Here is an 11562-nt window from a genome sequence, read left to right on the forward strand (position 1 = left end):
AGAGTCATACAGGGCATGTATGCCTGCCAAAAACCCCTCACTAAAGCCCATTTTCTGTAGCAAGGAGAACAAGTAGGGCCAAAGAACACTATCAAAGGCCTTGTTTATATCCAAACTCATCAACAGAACCTCTTTGGAATGTAAATTGGCGTCTTGAATAACATTTAGAGTGAGACGAATGTTATCTGTAATAAATCTGTCGGGAATAAAACCCGACTGGTCTGGAGAGACCAAAGAGGAGATGATAGGGACCAACCGGTCCGCCAAAATACGGCTAAATATCTTTAGATCATTATTCATGACTGAGATTGGTCTATAGTTTTGTGGCAAACAGTGGTCCTTCTGTGGCTTGGGTATTAGAGACATGTTAGCCAATAACATCTCCTCGGGGAACTTACCCCCCTGCAAAACATCATTAAATAAAGTTATCAAGTATGGAGCCAATGTAGAGGCAAAATGTTTATAATAGCTAGCGGTAAATCCGTCAGGACCCGGCGCAGTAGAGCGCTTGAGCGCGCCTATCGCACATGTTATTTCCTCTAAAGTACAGGGGGCATTAAGAGTGACAATCTGAGAGGGTGTAAGGGCAGGGAGGGGTATAGAGTCCAGCCAAGAGTCCGACAGAGGGACAGAATCCGACTGCGGAGGAGCTAGTAGTTTTGAATAAAAATGTTCGAAAATACCCAAGACTTCCTGAGGTAGAGATGAGATAGCACCCGAATTTGTGCGTAATTTATACACGTGTGGGGGGCGCAGAGAGTGGTTCAACTTCCTTGCGAACATGGTAGATGCCGAGTTACTATGTAATAGGAATGAGGCCTTCGACCAGCGAAGGGCCTTTTCAGTTTTTTGGGAAAGCAGGGCATTCAGTTCCAAGCGCTTTTGGGACAGTAGCTGTTTATTAAGCAGAGATGGATTAGCGACATGGCTTCTATAGTGTGCTTCTAATTCTCGGGTTAGAAGTAGTATTTGCTGCCAACGTTTTCTATTTCTGGATGAGGCCATGGAGATAAGTCGGCCTCGTAGGACCGCCTTGTGGGCTACCCAGAGTGTGGCTGGGGAAATATCAGGGGTTAAATTAGATTGAAAATATTCCTGAATAGATGTAACCACTTCCTGGCGAGAGTCGATATCGGTTAGCATAGAATCATTAAGTCTCCAAGAGAAAGGAGTAGGTGCCAATCCCACAAATGTGATAGATAAGGCCATAATACTGTGATCCGACCAGGGGCTCAAATGAATGCAAGCTACCTTAGAATTAGCTAGTAAAATTGGGGTACAATATATATAGTCTAATCTAGCATAAGAGTCATGTGGATGGGAATAAAATGAGTAATCCCTGGCTCCGGTGTTGTGCGCTCTCCAGGCATCCACCAACTGGAGGGTATCTAATTTCTTAGTAAGGGATTTTGGGAAAGCCTGGGAAGAATGCGAGGGGGAACTACGGTCCAAAAGAGGATTTGCCACCAGATTAAAATCCCCACCCATCAAGAGATGAGGGGACAAAAACCTATCCAGAGTACCAAAAAATTTTGAAAAAAAGGTAGCTTGAGCTGAATTCGGTGCATATACATTAGCAATAGTAAGTTCTCGACCTGAAAGGGTGCCTTTAAGAATGATAAACCTACTGTCCGGATCACGATACACATGTTGAACCTCAAAGGGGAATGAATTATGTAGAAAGATGGCTACGCCCCTACTCTTGGAGGAATGCAGGGTATAATACCCCTGCCTATAAGATCTATGAAAATATGTCGGGTGTTTTGCAGCTGCAAAATGTGTTTCCTGTAATAAGATAATCTTGGCTCCCAGTCGTTTATATTGAAGAAAGACCGTTTTGCGCTTGTTTGGCGAATTGAAACCCTGGACATTATGCGAAATACATTGAATTACCATAGTAAACAGAGCTTATTACTATCATCATAAAAGTATACATTACAAAGATATCCCCTAAAATTAATTGGCTAGACATAGAGATCCGCAGGTCTATAGCAGACAGACGTACAGGTGGTAGAACCAGCCCAGGGGACCCCCCGGCCCCAAGATGGGGGCCATGATGTCCATAGACCGACACAACACAATCCTCATGCACTAAAGTGTTGAAAAAAGAGAAGACAAAAAACAATAGAGAGGAGATTTGAAGAGCTCCTACAAATAAGGTAACTAAAGAACATGGATCAGGCTGAAAATTTGTCATACCTGATAAAACAAAAAGTTCAAATATTAAGGGGCCAAATGGGCCCAAACCCTGTCTCCCTAAAACATGGAAAACGGAACTGCCACCCCTCAATCGGGCAGCGACACTTCCGGCCATGTCAGGAGGCAGGGTGGGGTAACGTGTCAAAGAGTTGTGGAACCATAAACCAATGGGCGCAATTAAGAGGGACCAAAGACCCTTGTTATACCTTAACTCGTCCAGCTATCAATGCAAGGCACACATATATTACTCAGGATTATAAAATTAACATAACAGTAACCATAGAAATACACATCCTGACAGCGTAAGATGTAAGAAACAAAATCCCTGTGTCTCAATTCTCGGTAAAGTCATAAAAGACAATAGGCAAGACCAAGGACTGTCAAACAATAGGTAACAGGCAAGTGAGAATGGACCTATCAACCCGGATCCTGTCTGACTCTCCTTCTATCTCTCCGTGGAGATGGGGTATGCCAAATGGGAGAGACACGAGGGGTGGAGGGTGGACGTTGAGGTGGTGGGGCTCCGCTAGGCCCAGTTTGGCCAAGATTGCTCTACCTTCAGAAGGAGATGTAGCTATATATGTGCTCCCATTATGTGGAACAATCAACTTAAAGGGAAAGCCCCATTTGTAGCGAATACGAGCTGAGAACAGGACCATTGTGACTTCTTTCATTTTTCTACGCTTCTCCAACGTGGCCGGGGAAACATCCGGAAAGATTTGTAAGACCGAGCCTTCAAAGGAGATCGTAGGGGTATTGCGAGCAGCTCTGAGTATTTCCTCTTTGGTCAAAAAGTCCCTCATGCACAGGACAATATCCCTAGGTGGCTTGTCAGTAGGAGGTTTAGGGCGCAGGGCTCTATCGATGCGGTCACAGGCAAAAGACCCAGGGTCACGATCCGGGAGGAGTGATTGAAATAATTTGGTCACGATTAAGGAGAGGTCAGACATAGACTCCGGGATTCCCCTGATTCGCAGATTATTCCTGCGATTGCGATTATCAAGGTCCTCCACCTGCGCCTGTAGTTGAAAAAAGGCCGTTTGTAAATGATCATGCTCTCTGGAAAGTTCACCATAGGCCAGGCTAAGTTCATCGTGTTTGGTTTCTAAGCGGTCTGTCCTGGAGCCCAATGTGGCTATTTCCTGAGAGAGAACATTAGTGCTTTTATGCAATTCTGATTGAAATTTGGCGGCTAGTTTGGCGTACATAGATTCCAAGCAGGACTCCAAGTCTCCTTTTGTAAGTTGCTGTGTATTTTCACTGACCAAGGCCGATAAGGGAGCGGTGGTATCCTGTGTGGGATCGGACAGGGATGCTCGCTCTGTATTGACTGGAGACATGTTACAAAGCTCGTGTGCCTTAAGTAGGTATGTTGTGAGGGACTTCTGGGCTTGTCCCTTTTTTTTCTTTGTGGACGGCATACAGGGAGTCTCCTGGGGGTGATCAACTGAAAATAGGATAATGAATGGAGATTATAACCCCAGGGGACCTATAACGCCCAAAATAGGTTTAGGGTTGTAGTTACATGAATGTGGTTAGATTCATCTGCGAGAACATTATATTGTAAAGATAATTAGCAAGTCATGGAAGGGTAGAGAGGACATAGATCACAGTAACACGCAGATATAGCACACCGGAGCAGGATGATGGCACCAGATCCCAATCTAGGACACAAGAGGGACAAGTGGGAGGCAGAGGACCTCCAACACCAAGCACAGGGCCCTCCAGGGAGACACTCCACGGGGCAATATCAAGGCCCCAGTAGGCCTCTGAGCCCAACAGGGGCTGTGGTTACAGGAGATGGCAGGCTCCGGGGTCAGCAACGTGAGGCCCACTCCCAGGTCACTGCGGGGGGAGCTAATAATAAGAGGGCACCTGCATCCCCCACTCACTGTGACCAGATGGAGGCTCCAGACCGGTGATGTAGGCCGCCGCCACCGCGGGAAGCAGCAAGGCTCAGTGGCGTCTCTCCCCCAGTCCCAGCAATGCAGAGGGCGCCGCGGATGTTCCCAGGCGATCTCCCACAGCCCGGATGGCAGCAGGTGTGGATGGGAGAGCTGATGGGTGGCGCCGGAGCCCCGGCCCGCGCGGCCGCACCAGGCCGCGGATGTCAGCCGCCACGAGGGGCGGAAATATCACCCGGGCCCCGACTCCCCGGGATCAGGGATACTACCCGGGTCCTCCGCCGGCACTCCGTGATCCGCTGCCGCACGGATGGCAGCGGACTTAAAAGCTCGGCACCGGATGGCAGCAGGTGCGGATGGGAGAGCTGATGGGCGGCGCCGGAGCCCCGGCCCGCGCGGCCGCACCAGGCCGCGGACGTCAGCCGCCACGAGGGGCGGAAATATCACCTGGGTTCCGACTCCCCGGGATCAGGGATACTACCCGGGTCCTCCGCCGGCACTCCGTGACCCGCCGCCGCACGGATGGCAGCGGATCTAAAAGCTCGGCACCGGAGCTCCGGATTATGCGGCCGCTCCGGTCGCCATCTTGGACACGCCCCCGATTATTTACTATTTTAATGGGTATTTTAGTGTAGATTTATTTTCATGCTGAGAGCTTCATCCAATTGTGTTATATATTTCATTATCCTGTGGTATAGGGAATAGGTGTTAGCAGCTGGCATTAGCATTAGGTACTCTGTGGAGTGCAGGAGGACATTCTTTTATACTTTTAAGTGAGAGGTATAGATGGGGAGATAGACCAGGAAAATATTTAATGAGACTCTTGAGGAAAAATAAAAATAGGAATTATATAGAAAAAACAATAAACCCTAAGGGAGAAATGGTTTATTCGGCTAAAGAGATCGCTAGGGTGTTTAAGGAATATTATAGCAAGCTGTATAATATTACCCCCCAGGATTCAGTAAATAAAAGTGGAAATATGAGTAAAGAAAAAAGAAGGGTATATTTAAAAAACGCAGGACTACCGAAGCTAAGCGAAGAACAACTGAATTCCCTTGATTTAGAAATTATGTAGGAGGAAATAAAAATAGCATTAAAAAGTACCATGACGGGAAAAGCCCAGGCCTAGATGGTTATACTGTGAGGTATTATAAAAAATACAGCGAACTGTTAATACCTAAATTGAAGAAATATATGACCGCCCTGGGTGGGGAGATGGAGATGAGCCAAGAATCTTTACAGACCCATGTGGTGCTTATCCAAAAGGAAGGGAAGGATGCTTCTCAGTGTTCTAGTTATAGACCAATTTCACTTTTGAACACGGACACTAAATTATATGCAAAGGTTTTAGCAAATAGGTTGAAAGATTTAATGCCAGAGTGGATCCAAGGGGACCAGGTGGGATTTGTACCGGGGAGAGAAGGTAGAGACAATGGGTTGAGAACTCTGTTGCTTATTCAGAAAGTTAGGAAGGGGAAGGCTCCGACGGTGGTGCTTTCAATCGATGCAGAAAAGGCATTCGATAGAGTAGACTGGAGCTTTATAATGGACACTCTGGAGACATTAGGACTGGGAGTTAGAATGAGAGAGTGGATAGGTAAATTGTATAGAGAGCCCTCCGCGGTTATTTTGGTTAACGGAGTGAGGTCGGAACCTATTGGGATGGCAAATGGAACAAGACAGGGATGCCCACTGTCCCCATTGTTATATGTATTGACATCGGAACCTTTACTGGCAACAATTAGGAAAAATATAGATATAAAAGGAATATAGATAGGAGGAATTGAACACAAAGTGGCTGCCTTTGCGAACGACCTGCTGTTCTATGTGGTAAACCCCAGGATAACACTCCCAAATTTAATGAAGAGTCTAAAGGATTATGGGGAGTTAGCAAATTTAAAAATCAACCCAACAAAAACTGAGATCTAAAATGTAAATCTACCAAATAGTGAAAAAGAAAAGATACAAATAGAATTCCCTTTTATATGGAAAGATAGAGAGATAAAATATTTAGGGGTTAAACTCACTGCTTCACATATGGATTTGTATGAGATAAATTATATCTCACTTTTAAATGAGATTAAGGAGAAACTAAAGAAACTGGGAGGAGGTAACCCGTCTTGGATCATAAATCTGATAAAAATGGTGATAGTACCTAAAATCCTATACAAATTCCAGATGATCCCAATTAAACTTTTTTTTAAGGTGATTAAAAAGATGCTAACAAGATATATTTGGAAAAATAAAAAACCCAGCATATCTTATGATTTGTTGAGTAGAAATAAAGAGAAGGGAGGATTGGGAGTGCCAGATTTTAAGAGGTATTATAGAGCAGCGCTTCTTGCAAGAATTTATGACTGAACACACAACCCAGAGGGGAAAAGGTGGGTTAAAATTGAAAACGAATTAAGTGGAGTCACCTTGAGTAAAATGATATGGGCACCAGCACAATATAGAGGATTAAAAGATACCACGAGTGTTTATACATTAAATGTTTTAAAGGCTTAGGATAAACTGCACAAGCTCATGAAATGGGATTTTAATTCACAATTAATGTCACTAAGGAACACAGAGTATTTTCCTCCAGGTAGAAGGGAAGCCACAGGAAAATGGTTTAAAAAGGAGGATATCCAAGTGAGGGATATCATGGAAGGGCAGGAATTGAGAACACTTAAGGATTTGAAAAAGGATAAAAGGGAACTTTTTATTAAGATAGACGAGTGGAGATATCACCAATTAAAACACTTTGTTAGGAGTCTTATGAAACCTTTGAGATCGAGAAAAGATTGGAACTTGTTTGAGAGGTTGTTGGAGTCACGTGGAGATGGGAAGCGGGGCACGGCAAAAGTTTACAAGATTCTCACTGAGTTAAATACACACACAAAACCAATGTATATAGTAAAATGGGAAAGGGATTTGGGGATAGAGGTCAATGAAGACAAACAGAGAAAAATATATAGATTACCACATGAAAATGTAAGCATGAGAGAGGTGGAGGGTAACTATAAGTGTTTAACAAGATGGCACATTTCACTGAATGTTGAATATAAGATGTGTGGGGAGAATACATCAGAGTGTTGGCGGGGGTGTGGAAAGATAGGCACGTTATATCACATATGGTGGGAGTGCTGAAAGATTCAAGATTTTTGGGAGACGGTGGTTTACTTAATTAGGAGAATCTCCGGGATAAAGATAGGATTGGATCCAGAGTCTATTACATAATACAGAGCTATCAGTGAACAAATACAAGGACTCGGGTATATGGTACTATCTAAATGCCGCAAAGGGGTTGATACCTAAGTTTTGGCATAACTCAGAGGTGCCAAGAGAAGAGGATTGGGTGGAAAGAGTGAACCAGATATGTAGGATGGAGAAATTGTATTATATACAAGAAGACAAGATGGGGTTATATCATGGGAGGTGGAGAAAATGGGAAGATTTTGTGTCCACAGTGAAAAAATTAAGCAGTAGAGTGGGATAGGTTCCTGGGTGGGTAGGGGCATGGGATTGGGGGGGTAAGAGGAATAACGATAGAAAGGGATAAAAGGAATGATTTTGTATGTTATATGTGAGTAATGATGGAATATGTATTTTATATGGAAAATGAATAAATATTTAAAAAAAAAAGAAGACGTCAATTGACGAAACGAGTTGGGAGTGGCCTAGTGGACGTGACGTTGGAACGTTCCTCCCAGCTGTTGGCTGTGAGATTGCGGTGCAGGAGGTTTGTCCCTTGGTTTTTCCCTCGTGGATGTGGCATTATAGAGGTGTCATTGCTGGTGTCGGCTGTGTGATCGCGGTGCAGGAGGCTCGTCCCTTGGTTTTTCCCTTGTGGATGTGGCATTATAGAGGTGTCATTGCTGGTGTCGGCTGTGTGATCGCGGTGCAGGAGGTCCGTCCCTTGGTTTTTCCCTCGTGAATGTGGCATTATAGAGGCTGCCATTGCTGGTGTCGGCTGTGAGATCGCGGTGCAGGAGGTTCATCCCTTGGTTTTTCCCTCGTGGATGTGGCATTATAGAGGCTGTCATTGCTGGTGTCGGCTGGACACCTTCCTGGTGAGTGTTATACATTACTAATACAATTTTACTGGTTTTAAATGTCCTGCACCATCATATCTCTTCTGATTCCTCCAGCTTTGCCCATGTTATTGGAAGATCATTTGCTGCTTAGCTGTTCCATATGTGCTGATTGGATCACTATTGGTTGCTGTTCCTCTACTGGGATATCCTGCAGATCATCGCTCCCAGAGCAACATGTCATCATGCTGGTTTATAATATAATCAGCATATAGCTCTGGTGAGGGGATTCCCGTCATCTGGTGTCGGATTCGCACACGGGGGGGGGGGGTTGTTTTCAAGATTGACATTAAGTTGATATTGGACTATCACTGTTATGGGGGCCGGACTTATGTTTATATTTATGAATTTATTTATATTCTTATTATTTATCCTTGCATTTTTTGTGAATAATTAGCGCACTTTTTATTTTTACACTATTTTACCTTTTTTGGTTAGAGGTGCTGCTTATTATTTTATTTATTTTGAATTTTCTGTGGCACTTCTTATATCTGCTACAATTATAAAAATGGCCTTTTTTGTCCTGCAGAAATATGCAGATTTTTGGTGATGATGATTTCTTTCTAAGTGGAATTGTCCTGTAAAAGCAATATTGCAGACTTGGAGTGATTGTAAGATGGAGCGCAACAAAACAGAAGCTTCCAGAATATCTGGTGGGGGAGGGGACGGGGTGTATGGGCCACATTGGTGGTATTTTGGGTTGTGAATTTTCTGGGGATGTGGTGGGGAGGCTTTTCTTCAGCAGGGACAGGGAAGCTGGTCAGAGTTGATGGGAAGATGGATGGAGCCAAATACAGGGCAATCTTAGAAGAAAACCTGTTAGAGTCTGCAGAAGACTTGAGACCGGGGCGGAGGTTCCTCTTCCAGCAGGACAACAACCCAAAACATCCAGCCAGAGCTACAATGGAATGGTTCCGATCAAAGCATCTTCATGTGTTAGAATGGACCAGTCACAGTCCAGACCCAAATCCAATGGAGAAAATGTGGCCAGACCTGAGAATTGCTGTTCCCAGATGCTCTCCATCCAATCTGACAGACCTTGAGGGATTCTGCAAAGAAGAATGGGCAGAAATGTCCCTCTCTAGATGTGCAAAGAGACATCCCCAAAAAGACTTGCAGCTGGAATTGCAGCCAAAGGGGGTCCTTCAAAGTATTGACTCCGGGGGGCTGAATACACTTTTCACATATTTATTGGTCACAAATGTTGGAAACCATTTCTCATTTTCCTTCCACTTCACAATGATGATTTTCAGCTTTGTGCACCTGAGGAATGTACAGAACATACAACATACAGGATTTGGCCTGGATCTTGTTCCATGGCAGACTCTATGTGAAGGGCAACCTGAAGCATCGCTCTGAGGAGAACCGTGGTTGTCCAAGAGTGGAGTGCGGTGGGGTGGAGGAGACGATGGACCATTTCTTGCTTCAGTGCCCCTTCAATACAGAAGTCTACAAGCGGGTGAGTGGGGCTCTGAGTGGGGCTCCTGCTTGAGTTATGCGGAGTGGTCTTACGGTGCCTTTCAGACTCACCGGGACTTTGATTTTGAGACACTTTTTCTAGTTAGCTTAGTAGTCCGTTACCACACGTGGAATGCACGGTGTCAGGTTTCCATTCGCAAAAAAGTCCTTCCTGTTGAGGTGGTGGTGCACAACATTCTGGGTGAGGTTGGGAAGATTTGGGGTCTTGAGAAGGATGGGTGGAGGCCGGATGCCTGGAAAAAGGCATGGAGGGATTTCATGTCCCTGTAGCTGCTGTCTGTCAGTCTCTGGGGGCGTGGCTTCTCTTTCTATCCTTTCACGTCCCCTAGATTTTTGTAAAATCAGATTTTTGGAAAAAGGCGGAATGTATGGGATCAATGTTTCATTGTTTCTTAGCCTGAGGGGGGGTTCAGGTCACATTCCTCAGTGGGGATGGGTCTGTTCATCTGACACAAACACAAAGTTATGTGTGACACCATAATACTTCATATCCTCCATAGGCCTGACACCATAATACTTCATACCGGACATAGGCCTGACACCATAATACTCCATATCAGACATAGGCCTGACACCATAATACTTCGTGTCAGACATAGGCCTGACACCATAATACTTCATATCAGAGATAGGCCTGACACCATAATACTTCATATCAGAGATATGTCTGACATCATAATACTCCATATCAGACATAGGCCTGACACCATAATACTTCATGTCAGACATAGGCCTGACACCATCATACTTCATATCAGCTTTTAATCAGAGTCTAACATGAAGTCAATGAACCTCCTGGGATATTGATCTGGTCAGGTAAGTTGCAGAGGGGGTTGTTCAACAGTTTCAGCTGCTTTGGTGTTCATGAAATGACCAACAGGTGCACTAGATGGGCAACAATGAGACAACCCCCAAAACAGGAATGGTTTTACAGGTGGAGGTAACTGACATTTTTCTCCTTATCTTTTCTGACTGTTTTTGACTCAGTTTTCATTTGGCTAGAGTCAGTGTCACTCCTGGTAGCATAAGGCCATACCTGGACCCTACAGAGGTTGCACAGGCAGTCCAACTCCTCCAGGATGGCACATCAATACGTACCATTGCCAGAAAGTTTTCTGGGTCTCCCAGCACAGTCTCAAGAGCATGGAGGAGATTCCAGGAGACAGGCAGTTTCTTTAGGAGAGCTGGACAGGGCCATAGAAGGTCCTTACCCCATCAGCAGGACCGGTATCTGCTCCTTTGTGCAAGGAGGAACAGGAGGAGCCCTGCCAGAGCCCTACAAAATGACCTCCAGCAGGCCACTGGTGTGAATGCCTCTGACCAAACAATCAGAAACAGACTTTCTGAGGGTGGCCTGAGGGCCCAAAGTCCTCTAGGGGGCCCTGTGCTCACTGCCCGGCACCATAGAGCTGGATTGGCATTTGCCAATGAACCACAGAATTGGCAGCTCCACCACTGGTGCCCTGTGCTTTTCACAGATGAGAGCAGGTTCACCCTGAGCACATGTGACAGATGCGAAAAGGTCTGGAGAAGCCGTGGAGAACGTTCTGCTGCCTGTAACATGGTTCAGCATGACCGTTTTGGTGGTGGGTCAGTGATGGTCTGGGGAGGCATATCCATGGAGGGACGCACAGACCTCTACAGGCTAGACAATGGCAGCCTGACTGCCATTAGGTATGGGGATAAAATCCTTGGACCTATTGTCAGACCCTACATTGGTGCAGTGGATCCTGGGTTCCTCCTGGTGCAGGGGGTCCTGGGTTCCTCCTGGTGCAGTGGGTCCTGAGTTCCTCCTGGTGCAGCGGGTCCTGGGTTCCTCTCGGTGCAGTGGATCCTGGGTTCCTCCTTGTGCACAACAATGCCTGGCCTCATGTGGGGAGAGTATGCAGGCAATTCCTGGAGGA

This window comes from Staurois parvus, unplaced genomic scaffold (genome assembly GCF_062004578.1).
Source record: "Staurois parvus isolate SC_StPar_1 unplaced genomic scaffold, SC_StPar_1.0 ptg000873l, whole genome shotgun sequence".
In the NCBI taxonomy this organism is placed as follows: Eukaryota; Metazoa; Chordata; class Amphibia; order Anura; family Ranidae; genus Staurois; species Staurois parvus.